Below are 13632 nucleotides of genomic sequence, written 5' to 3' on the forward strand. Positions count from 1 at the left end.
TTGATTCCTTGACACATGTTTCTTGCTTTAGACACCTTGTGTTTAGGTTAGAAGTTTTTCTTTACATTTTTCTGTGATGCGCTTATGCAAACAGCTGCTCTTTTATTATTGACTAGTTTTTCCTTTAATAATTGTAGACAATATTACTTACTTTTGTATATTTTGTGTTTACTAAAAACAAATGGGGAAATTATTGTGTATGTAAACATTTTATGGGATTATTATGTTACTGACCCTACCCTGATTGGTGATTCTGCCCTACCCTAGGGTGTGACCTGGCATTCTACTCCCACCCTAGGGTGGTACCTGATTCTGCTCCCACCATTGGGTGATGCCTGGTCCACCATTGAATGGTACCTGATTCTGGGCATAAAAGCAAGGATCTGTGGAAGGTGAGGGGCTTTTTTCCTGGGATCTATTCTTAGGCCTTTTGGCTTAGGCCTCTTCACGGAATAAAGAGCTATTTTCTTCAGTAGCCTGACTGCCTGTTGGCTTTCTTCCTGCTTCATTCATCTCAGAACCACTGGCTGAACAGGGTAATAGATGTGTGGTCCGAGCTGGAGGAGAAAGGCCTCATCCTCCATCTCTCCATCAGTCAACCTCATCAGGGGCTGATTTGCAATGATGTGGTACATAAATAAAATGATTTACTATATAGCTGTAAGGATGATATAATCATGCAATTGCTGCAACATGGATGAAACTGGAAGATATTATGGATTACTGGGAAGGTTTTTCTGTTTTATTGTTATTTTGTTTGTTTTTGAGCCACACCTGGCAGCACTCAGGCATTACCCCTGTTCTGTGCTCATAAATAATTTCTTTTTGATGTTGTTTGTTTTGGTTTTTGGGTCACACCTGGTGATGATCAGGCATTACTCCTGGCTATGTGCTCATAAATCTCTCCTGGCTTGGGGGACCATATGGGATGCTGGGGGGTTGAACCACAGTACAGATTTGCCACATGTATGATAAATGCCCTACTTGTTATACTGGAAGATATTATGTTAAATAGAGTAATTCAGAAGAAGTGCATGTAGGATGATATCATGTATATGTAGTATTTAGAATACTGCATGAACAAATGCAATAATTTAAATTGGGGTCGTCAGGAACACTCTAGGCCTCAGATTACAGTGACAGGAAGAAAAGAAATTGAGTAGAGAAGAAAGACAAATATGAAATGATTGGACTCAAGGGGACTCAGTTGCATTGAGTAGTATAATAATATTTGTTCATATACTATTCAATCAACCTAAATATTTATTTGCAAGTAAATACATAATTATTGATATTTCTATGCACCTAAATAATATTAAAACAAATGAGGTTTTGATACAAAGACATTTGTGAAACTCAAAACAGTGAAGTTAAATGGAAAAAATGCAAAAATAAAAGTACATATAGCATGATTCCTTGTCTACAAAGTTCTAGAAAATAAAAACTAATTTCTAGTCAAAGAGAAACTTTGTCCTTTGGCTGTGATTGCTTGATGGAGTGAAGGATTACAAAAGGTGACAAGGAAATTTCTGAAGTTCCTTATTTTCAGGGGTATAAGACGACTGAACATATAAGACAACCCTCTACATTTCCTGTTAAAATATAGGGTTTGGGCTATATTCACCATATAAGACTACTTCTCTTTTAATGCACACCAAATGAAAATTAAAAAACATAAGAGAAAAAGAGTAGAACCCGCAAAAGTTAACCGTATATGTTTAATGAAGCTAGATTTTAGAGTGCCAACAATCATTTTACATTTGTCATTTGTAGTGAGTGACTGTGATTTTTTAATTGTGATCTACATTGAGAGCAGGGAGAGTGGGCTGCTCCAAGAGCAGCTGGCTGGGGTGCACTGATTAATAGGACATCTAGAGAGAGATAGAGCACCTCCTCTGTGTCCATAAAAGCTGAACAGAGGACTGAGCACTGAAAAGCCGCATACCCTGTGGCTGGATTAGATGCGGTGCTTGGTAACTCAGCTCCTCCGTGTGCCCTGAGACATGAATCAGGACACACAGAGGACTGAGCACTGGAAAGCTGCACCACGATGACACCCGACAGCTGGATGGGATGCAGCCCTCAGTATCTCAGCTCCTCTGTGTGCCCTGGAAGCTGAATCAGGACAAGCAGAGGACTGAGTGATGACGCCTGACAGCTGGATGGGATGCAGAGGTAAGAGGGGAGGGATCACTCGTCCCTGAAGCTGGAGTAAGTTTCAGCATGTCGTATACCAGTGTATAATATGACCTCCAAATTTTATGAAGTTTTTCATGGGTTAAAAAAGTCGTCTTATACGCCAGGAAATATGATAATATCGTATATTAATAACGTAAGAGATACTTTTGCACATATGCTTTATATATCTTTTTTTTTTTTTGGTTTTTGGGCCACACCCGTTTGATGCTCAGGGGTTACTCCTGGCTATGTGCTCAGAAATCGCCCCTGGCTTGGGGGGACCATATGGGACGCCGGGGGATCGAACCGCGGTCCTTCCTTGGCTAGCGCTTGCAAGGCAGACACCTTACCTCCAGCGCCACCTACCCGGCCCCTTTATATATCTTTTTATATCAGAATTAGAAAAATTCTGTATTTTAAGTGAACAACATTTTGTATATCAATTATATGACCACGAAGCTTATAAAAATTATGTTCTCTGATGAAAAAAAGAGAAAAATAAATATAAATTTGCATAATTATCTTATATGTCATATATATACTCAAGAGCCTTAGTATTAAATTATATATCTCTGTGAAGGAGATGAAGAAATGGTAGAAGGCCACAGAAAGAAAGAGATAGCAAGAAAAAGAAATAGAGCTACACTGAAAGAAAAATGAAAGAAAGAGGAATGAATGAAAATATGTCTATACACAATTTGAGGACTTGGTTCTTTCTTTAGTCCTTCAAATAATAGGTGTGAATAGCTGTAATCCAGAGCTATTCTAAATGGTTCTCCTGTGTCTTGGTAATCTCAGCTTTACCTCAAAGATAAAGTAAAATGAAGGATAAGGTGATGCGATAAATAACCACACCTACTTACCTACTTATGTATTTAACAACATTTTTGATCTAAAATTATTACATAGTAAAGATAATGTGAAATTTCTTCCGGATTATTGTGTTCTAAATAAAATCTTGCTACAGGTAGGAGGTCCTGTAAAAAGGTACTGTGCATTAATCTTTTACATTTTATTGACTTTTAAGACTATTTCTCATTAAATATTTCAATTTCTCTATTTGTAAAAGCAGATCACAAAGATATTTCTGTGCAGCATAGATACTGTTAGAATAATAAGTTGTTTTGTAACTCATTGTGATCTTTGGCATAAGCACAAAGTATTACTGCTATTAAATATTATTAGCTGGGGTATAGTAGTAAGTTTATAATTACTTTGAGAAACACTTGATAAAGTGCTAGCTGTAAAATGTACATACATTTATATGTCCATTAATATCAAACCTGCTATGAGCAAATATTTTGGAAGACTGCCAACATCATTCCTTTCGTGGTGTTAGTAAATTTCAATTTATATTCAAACTCATCCTCTTAGTCCCTCACAAGCAAATCTCTTCAATAACCAATTTAAAGTCATTGAGTTGACAAAAACTAATTCACTTACCTTTTTTGTTAGCAGGGAAATAGCATATAAAAAAGTAGAAGGTCGTTTTAATAATGATACTTTATTTTATTTTAGTGAGTAATGTCAAAAAAGATGGTGTCAAAATTAGGGAAATTAGTGGTTGGAATTTGGAAACACAAAGAAAAACAATTTAAATACCATTATGTTAGCAGAACTGGTAGCATGTGTATTGTTAAATTGATCAAAAGTACAGCTCATCAGAAATAGATTTTATTGTCCTTTTAGGACATATGTCAACTATTCTGTACTCAGAAATATGCAGGATGAACAAGAAGCAAAATGCAATCAGTAAATTTATGTTATCATATATGCATGACTTTGCTATATAGTTCTAAGAACAATCACTTAAGGAAGCCCTATTACCTGCTGAGATAAACCAGTCATAACAGTTTCATAGGTCCCATTCCTTATGTATTTTGAAGCATAACAATTCAGTAAAAAATTAGAAGAATATTATATTAGTATTTATATATCTACTACTTAAACCCAAAAATTTTATCACCCTACCCTATTTATATGCATTCACTCCCTTAATATTTGAAAATATTTGAAAATAATAAAAAATTAATCTTACCCGTTAATACCAAATTTTATAATGCCCCCAAATAAATGAGTTAAGGCTTTTGGGTAGGCTTATAATACATTGCTCTACCTTAAGAACTCTTTTTAAAAAGAGTGCTCTCTGTGCAAGCCGTTTGTTTCCTTCTTCACCTTTGTTCTTAAAATAAACACCTAGAATAGAAGTGAACCTCAATATATTTACTAAACCAAGATATTTCTGAGAATGAAAAAGAGACACAGCATGCAATTACTTCCAAAAAAGATTTAAAGCAAACCACAGCAGGAATATGGGGACTATTGGTCATTGCTCCATTATTACACACTATAGGTTCATTTAGTGATGAATAACTTGGGGCTAAATTTATCTCTAGAAGTCACAATTCCAGAAGAAAACAGATTTTGCTGCCAGCTCATGAATATGGGACATAACTCCTAGTCTGGATCTGTGTGATTAACTCCCAAAATAAAAAAAATAATATTTTAGTGTTGTAAAAGGCAAAAAAATTACTTATTTATCAAAACAAATAAAATGTAAATGGGATACACTACGTATCAGCTATTTTCAGGTTGATATTTGAGGTCAGTCTATTAATGAATTGGCATGGCTAAACACTAAGAATCTATCACAGCTGCAAAGTCTTTACAAAATTTGTCAGTAACATAGAAAGGAGCAAAGGTCAAGTACCTGATTGCTAGATGTGTCTTAATCCCTTAACTAGGGGACTCTAAGAAAATTGTTTATTCAAATACAATTTTATTTTTCCAACTCAATGAACTCTACAAATCAAAACTCCTATTTGTTCTCAATCATTGTATGGTCTGTAAGTCATTCATTCATGCAGTAACGAGTATTATATGCAATCCACTACCAGAAAAATATAGACAAATATATATCACAAGTCACAGACTGAAGTAAATTTTTACCCCCACAAACTCTAGAAGAGTGAAAGGCAAGGGTTGAAAGAGGGGATTAATTAAAAAACTATCTGAATCCCTATGGACTTCATTTCAAGTTATTAGGGACCATCTAGCTGAAACAAGGACAATCAGTCATGAGCAGAATATCTGTCTATTAGTGATATGTAAGCATTCTTTCCATTTTGTTCTTCTCCCTGACTTCAAAATAAGAACTTTTTTCCAGATTAATGGCACCCCCTTGACTAGTCTAGACCACTGACCAGTAAGCTTTAGGCTTAGATGAATGTAAAGTGGGAAAGACCAGCCTTTATATAATTAGAAAGGATAAGGCATTACGAAAACATGTAAATGATTATTTCTAAGGCACTATAATTTGTTGCAAATGTAAAATAAAAATGATTGCACTGGTCAAAGAGAATCGGGTTATTAACAACCTAAACGACATCTCTAGACTCTGAACCACTCAAGAAGTCTTCAAGGAAGAGGTACCTGTGGATCTGAGCTTTGACATTGTATAAGAAAAGGACAGGAGACAAGGATAGTCAATCTTCCAAAGGAAACTAAACATTGTGCTTGTATGGAGGCACAAGGCAATTCCAAAGTGTAAATGGTAAATTTCAAAGGGTACATGACTAAGCATGTACAGCATGGTTTTCTATGCTCCTTGATTGGTAACATTTCATTTGGTTATCAAAATAACTATGAAATAATTATAATTATATGGGGCCGGGCGGTGGCGCTGGAGGTAAGGTGCCTGCCTTGCCTGCGCTAGCCTAGGACGGACCGCGGTTCGATCCCCCGGCGCCCCATATGGTCCCCCAAGAAGCCAGGAGCAACTTCTGAGCGCATAGCCAGGAGTAACCCCTGAGCGTCACAGGGTGTGGCCCAAAAACCAAAAAAATAATAATAATAATAATTATAATTATATAAAATATAAAAATATATAAAATAATTATGAAATAAACTGATAATATCATCACTTCTGATTAAAGGAGATTAGGCCAGAATATGGAATAAATAAGCCTACCTTTGTTTCATCTGAGATTTAGCTGGCAACTTTGGATCTAGTAGACATGTATTTAGATATATAATTCTTACAGTTGTATTTGTCAATTAGTCATTTAAGTTTTCAGAAATAAGCACACAAGTATAATAAGAATTCAAACTAGAGGTCTCAGATTCCACATTCCTATATTTTCCCCAAACCTTCCAGAAGTGGTCCCTAAATAGAGCCAGGAGTAAGCCCTGAGCACCAACTTGGTGTGGTCCCAACTCTAACCATGGAGGGGAAAAATTCATATTCCTTTTTCTTTTTTCTTTCTTTCACTCTTTTTTCCTTATAAGAAGAAGAAAGGGAAATTCATTTAACTTATTTTATGTTATGTGGGCTTGGGAGCTAGACCGGGCAGTTCTTAGGGACTATTCCTATTTCTTTGTTTAAGAGTCTGTGTTTGGAGTATAATATGCAATTCAGGGTATTGAACCAGAATCTGTTGCTTTGTAAGACATGCACCTTAACCCATTCAGTATCTCTCAATTCCTAGCAAAAACAAGTTTAATAACCATTATTAAAGCATGGGTGTGGGGTAGTATGGGGAAGGTTGTTATGTTTGAAACACTCTTTAGTGACTGTTATGATCTAAGTGCAATCTCAAGGAACAGAATCAGAGGAGCATCCTGTATTCTCCAATTTTTAGTAACACCAGGATGCAAAATATTATATTTTCTTCTGAGCTTTCTCTAAAATTCTCCTCTATTTTTAATGGTTCTTTTTCTTCCCCAATTTCTCCATCCCTCAGGGTTTTATTTCCTCAAGAGCTGTTCAGAACTCTTTATTCATATTATTTGACTTTTATACACTTGTTTTTGAAACATTTTAACAGAGCATTATTCTTCAGACATTGTCAAGGACCTAAGCCCTACTACCGACCCTTTAGTCAAGTCAAAACAGAATGTTGCTTTGTTTGATTTTGTTGGAAGCACACAGCTTCCCAGGAAATTATGCTACATTTGTTCCCTGCTCCCTTTACACAAATGTGGAGGTTATTTTGTTTCCAAATTCTCTGCTTCTTCACTTCCGGTGATAGGAATTTTATCATTTTAATAATTTTAATGGTGAGCTAATATATTTGAAGGCATTTGCTACACATTTTAGAACTCCTTTCAAAAGTAAAGGAAAGTACACCAGATTAATGCATGCCTAAGATCTTGGCATGCTGAATCCACTCTCCCATCAGACTTCTTGCACAATTGAATTTACATACAGCATCAGTTTGACATCAAGCTGGGAGAGCACAGGTGTTTGGAGGTTTAACATGCTCATTTTTTCACATGCAGGGAATGAACAATGTCTCACAGTGCTTGGCACCCACCAGAATGCCCCTCTTAGCATTGAAGGAACCAATCAGCAGATCACAGAGCATTTTGGCACTTTTTTCTTCATCCTTCTGGTTTAGACCAGACACCTGCCAAGTCTCTCATTATTTGGCTTTGCTCTTTGAAACTGGCAGAAATGTAAATATAAGACAGTCAGGCTTTGTTTTCTAATCCCTATTACGAGGGAATGCCACTTGTCCTGATGCCACTTTGGTGTATATATTCAAGAAATTTATATTGTAAATTGAGCATCTTGATATGGTGGTCTAGATGTCTTAGAAAGGATAAAACTCAATTGTACCCTTTAAAGAAGACCGAAAAGATCATTTTGAAGTTTTAAGATATAGGGTTAATCTAAGGACCAGAAAGTTGTGGTCAGGGAAACGTGAACCAAAAAAAAATATATATATATATTGCATTGGACAGATACATTAACAAATGATTAACAATTATTAACAAAACATTAACAAACTTCTATGTCTTTCTATTTGCATTGGAGTGTGTGGATAACACTCTGAAAAGTGCACGACAGTTATAGAAGCATTTTATACTCCGAACTACTCTTCTCTCAGATATAAAGGCATACTTTTGCATGTTGTGACTAATATATTGGATCTGAAGATTTGGCACAAGAGATTAGTAATTTTTTTAATCCTAAAAAATAGGAATTAGGAGTCCCTATTTAATGGGGTGAAAATCCATTTGTTAATTACAGCACCATTTGCTTGTCTTTCTTATTCTCATGGGGTTAGTAATTTGAGATTGTTAATTATTTTTGTATTTTTCTACTAATAAAAGTTAAAAGTGAGAAATAACTTGAAATCCCATGGAATTTATTAAGTGATGAGTATGAGAGATGAACAGAACCATATGGTTAAAAATCAGACAGTTTCAAAGTATTCTCTTAATATATTTCAAAATGGGGAGTATGTATGACCATAAGGAAAATAGTCAAAATAACATTCCTATAGATAACTCTGTACCAAGAACAATACCAAGGAATATATGTTGCCTGAGGGCCTGGGACCCAAACACATGTTGCCCACATCTGCCCTCTGGAAATGTGTACTTTCATACTCTAATTGTGGGGCATGTGCTGGGGCCTTCTCCACCTTTGCAGAAGCCTGAGTTATCTCTTGAGTGGGTTACTCTCTTTCTTTTTTCTTTTTTCTTTTTTTTTTTTATTTATCTTTTTTATCTTTATTTAACCTGCTGCTAAAAGCTGGGTGCAGCCTCCCAAATTCGCTCTTAACAGGATTTGTGGGTTAGTAACACCCAGACAAACCGAATAAGACTTAATAAAGAATCAAGCCTCCGGGCACACCATCACCTTCTGCTCTTGGGGCTGACGCTAAAGAGGGGGTCGGGCAGATCGCACCCCGCGGGCATCCCGCAAAGTAGGCGGGTCACTGGGCGGGCGACCTTTACCCGCGCAAAAATTCGTCTCACATCGGCAGTGAGGACCCGGGCGTCACCCAGGGTCGTTGTTTTCCTTACTCATAAGTTTAAGGCATACTCTCTTTCTTATCCTGTCCCTCCCCTTCCTCAGAATCTCCAAATACAGCCAATTTTTACTTAAAAAAAAGACTAACATTACCAAAATACTTGGGAAAAAAGGTGTCATATCAGATATCATCTCCATCTAATGTTGAAAATAGCTTAATCTGACTTGCACTCTTCAAGTACGTGCTTTAAATGTAGTCTGAATATTTCATATTATTATAGTGTTAAAATCTCAGTATTTAATGTTGTTACATAGATGTAAACTCATCAAATTATCCAACATTTCATTATACAACATTTGACTTATTCAACCTTTTTATTGATTATACAATAAAACTTACCTGATATTCATTAGGACGTGGCACAATCAATCTTAAAAACTCTATGGCTACAGTTAATCTATTTTATCATTCCTGTTTTAAATTCAATACATTTAAGTCACTTAAACTTCCAGACAACAGTGTTTTGTTATATGGCCATAGTATACATCACCAGTATAATATTTCATCTATCTACTTTGTCATTTCATTTTCAACTCAGTTTTTCCTCTAAATATGGTTGTTTGTTCATCTGGTGATATTTGTTTTATGTATTTTAAGTATTTGGGGGATGGAGCAATAGCGCAGCCATATGGCATTTGCCTTGCACGTGCTGACTCAGGACTGACCTCGGTTCTATCCCCAGCATCCCATACGGTCCCCCAAGCCAGAGCGATTTCTGAGTGCATAGCCAAGAGTAACCTCTGAACATACATACCAAAACCAAAGTAAACAAAAAATTAAAAATAAAAAGTATTTTTGTTTATATGTCCTAGTGTTTTGCACTGAATAAAGAACAAAATGTATACAAAATTTCTTTATGTTGGGGTGAGGCTAAAAACTTTTTCTTGTTAATTCTACATTATGTGTTTTCTTAATTTTTAATTCTCTATATAGTCTTCAATGTCTAAAATATTTATCTATGATATTAAATTATATTTAAAGTTTAAATCCCATTTTATTTGCATTTTACTTTATTTGTATTTTATTTTATCCTTAGTTTTGTTTAAATTTTCTCAAGATAGGGGGTTGAGACAGAGTAGAATATTTAGAGCATTTACCTTACACATAGCTAAACAAGTTTTAATTCCAGGCACTACAAATGGTTCACAAATAGAGCCAGGACTAAGCCTAGATGTGACTCAAAAACCCTCAAAATAAAATAAAAACTTTAAATTATTTCAAGAAGAATATTATTTTTTTCAAAATTCCATTCATATTACTTCAACCTGTTCTTTCTTGGGTTTAAAGCTATAAATTTGGAGGCATTTTAGATATTAGATTGCAGCTGTAGTTTGGATAATATATAACCTTAGAGAAGTCATCTTTACTAAACTGGTTTATGAACTATTGTTAGAAGGGAATATTAGAATGTAAATTTAGGATTAACTGCTGTTTTGCTTCTGTTTTTTGTTTGTTTGTTTGTTTTGCTTTTTTAACTTTTGCTTCTTTTCTGCAAACCTTTTTAGTACAAGATTTTGCTTTACTTTAGACATGGGACAATAAGGGTGCATTCTGAGAAATACCTCAATCGCCATAAACTAAGGATTATGGACTATAAAGGGCACATTTGAGAAATACCAGGGTGGTCAGATACTTTAAGTAAACCAGCAGTAAACTAAGGAATCTAATTGCACCCACAGACTAATTACATCCAGGGATCTGCAGGCACCCAAATGGAACGTGGGCCATAAATCTATCTAGCTGGTGCACAAATTCTTTCTTCACTAACTAGTTTACCCATAAGCAATGATGTAATGTGTGCCAATCCATTCTGTAATTGTGTAAAAGCGAGAATGTAAGATGATCAGGGGTCGCCACTTGAGAGAGGTGTAGCCTTAGAATGCCGGTAATTGAATAAATTCCCTTGCTCACTGTATTATTGCCATCTATGGTAGTCTCTGTGGGTCAGATCTCAAGTTTGGAGCTAACACCATTAATATGCTGTTATGAGAGCCCGATGTGTCCTAATATTACAAGCTAAGGTTAATACTATGTTAATGACTTGAGAATCTAGTAAATGTCAGTGAATATTGACTCCTGACTTCAGAAAGGATCCAGGTAAGTTCATTTTTAAAATCAGCAGTAGAGGCTGGAGAGATAGCATGGAGGTAGAGTGTTTGCCTTGCATGCAGAAGGATGGTGGTTAGAATCCTGGCATCCCATATGGTCTCCCGAACTTGCCAGGAGCGATTTCTGAGCATAGAGCCAGGAGTAACCCGTGAGCGCTGCCAGATGTGAAGCAAAAAAAAAAAAAAATATATATATATATATATATATAAATAATTCAACAATATAGATTAAAAATCTGTATGATTATATATTTTCTCACTGTATTTTGATAAAAGCATCGCCATATCCATTAACTATTAACTACAATAATTATTTGGCAGATTAGAAATAAAGAAGTAGAAAATGTCTTATGACTTTCTTAGAAAATATTATACACCATAAAGTTCTACCTGTAACGGTTATATTTTGAGGTTAATATCTCAATCTCTGGTCTTCTAAAATATCTGGGAATTCTTAGTCCTTCCAACAGGTTACTCTCCATACTACTTAAAAGAATATTAGATTAGGGGCTGGAGCAGTGGTGCAAGCAGTAGGGCACTTACCTTGCTTTCACTTGACCTAGGACAGACCAAGGTTCAATCCCCCAGCATCCCATATCATTCCCCAAGCCAGGAGCGATTTCTGAGAGCATAGCCAGGAGTAACCCAAAACCCAGAAATAAATAATAAATAAATAAAAAGATATTAAATTAGACTCACTTTGTTGAGTCTTTGTTGAGTTGTTAGGAATTATAATTCCTAAAGTAAAATTATATCTAGTCAAAGCCCAGTGCTATGACCAATTTTCAAACTATTTATTACAAAGAGAAATATTGTTCTGTACTATGTAAACTTATTGAAATGAATTATTTTTAAAATAAAATAAATGTTACAAAAAGTAAGAAAGAAAATGTTTTGGTTCTACTTATATGACAACTTATCATATTGATTTAGGTCAAAATTATATTCAGTTTAATAATCTATTCTGTCCCATGTTGAAAATAATGATCTCCTAAAATTTTTAAGCACATATTTTATTCATAACCGTCACAATTTTATCTTGGGTTATGTGACAAAGCTTTACTCTGGAATATCTATAAAAGACCTCCCCAAACCCTCATAGACTTCTCTGAACACAAGGTATTAAAACAATTCTATAAGTAGAAAAGGGTTTTTGAATGCCACAATTAAAGATCTTATTATAATACAATTGACAATGAAGTTTGTTTTATTTTAGTTTATTTTGTGACAAATTTCCTAACTACTGAGAATTAATCAGAACATACAGAGTCCAGGGTTTTCACTTAATTTTAGCACGTCCATTATTATTTTCAAGTAAATTAAGGTTATAATTCTCTTTATTTATTTATTTGTTTGTTTGTTTGGTTGGTTGGTTGGTTTTTGGTCACACCCGGCAGTGCTCAGAGGTTACTCCTGGCTCCATGCTCAGAAATTGCTCCTGGCAGGCTCAGGGAACCATATAGGGTGCCCGGGTTGAAACACCATCCTTTCTGCATGTAAGGCAAATGCCTTACCCCTGTGCTCTTTCTCCGGCCTCAAAAGGTTATAATTCTTTTTTATTATTATTTATTTATTTTTTTTTTAGGTTATAATTCTTAACATACAAGTGGTAATGCTTTCTTTTTTTCAATGGAGCAGGTAGGTAGACAAGGAAATACGTGGCAATGAATTCTTAAGACCTACTAAAACCAAGAGATAAAGAAGTTTCCCTTATCACTTGCCCTAAGGCCCAAGACCCACCTTGTTTGTGAACACTTGAACTAGAACTGAAATAAAGAAGCTCCTGAAGAAACTAAAGCCAGAAAAAGAAGGTCAGACAATACTATCAACTAATCCCAATCCTTCCCTTAGCAACCACTTTAGTAATAGACTCTTACCTAGGTATAAAGTCCCAAGTGGGGCAGGTTATACTGTGTGCATGTTTGTAAATGATGCAATGTATGTGTGTGTATATATATATTGGTTTTTGGGTCACATCTAGCAGTGCTAAGGGGTTACTTTTGGCTCTACGCTCAGAAATCGCCGCTGGCAGGCTCAGGGGACCATATGGGATGCCGGGATTCGAACCACTGTCCTTCTGCATGCAAGGCTAACACCCACCTCTATGCTATCTCTCTGGCTCCCAATTTCAATATTTCTGTTCCCCTTAATGCTTCTAAAATCAGACCTTAATTCATAAGGCAAAAACAACCTAAATATTAAATGAAACTGACTTTTGGTCTGTGCTACTGCTACTCGGTAATTTTTAGGATCAAGAGATAGAGCCCAGGTCAAACAAGAGAAAATAAAATTCAAGTCAATATGATAATTTCAAATTTCTGATGGTCAGAAATAAATATGAATCTAAGGCAAAGGCAGACACAAATAATTTACTGAGATATGTTACCTTATTTTTTGTGATCTTTAGGCCCTAATCAACCCGTTCCAATGATATCTTTAAAAACAATTACATTATATATTATAGACATACTATAGTTAAAGTTTAAAAACAGGAATAAAGCACAGTGGTTAGAACATTTGCC

General features: G+C 35.4%; 1 non-coding gene across 1 annotated transcript; it reads right to left on the minus strand.

The window, feature by feature from the left end:
* Positions 1–8861: 8861 nt before the first annotated feature.
* On the minus strand, positions 8862–9011 carry LOC126005443 (U12 minor spliceosomal RNA). Its single transcript, XR_007494523.1, has one exon. It is a non-coding gene; the product is annotated as a U12 minor spliceosomal RNA (small nuclear RNA).
* Positions 9012–13632: the final 4621 nt, after the last annotated feature.

This window comes from Suncus etruscus, chromosome 3 (genome assembly GCF_024139225.1).
Source record: "Suncus etruscus isolate mSunEtr1 chromosome 3, mSunEtr1.pri.cur, whole genome shotgun sequence".
Lineage (NCBI taxonomy): Eukaryota > Metazoa > Chordata > Mammalia > Eulipotyphla > Soricidae > Suncus > Suncus etruscus.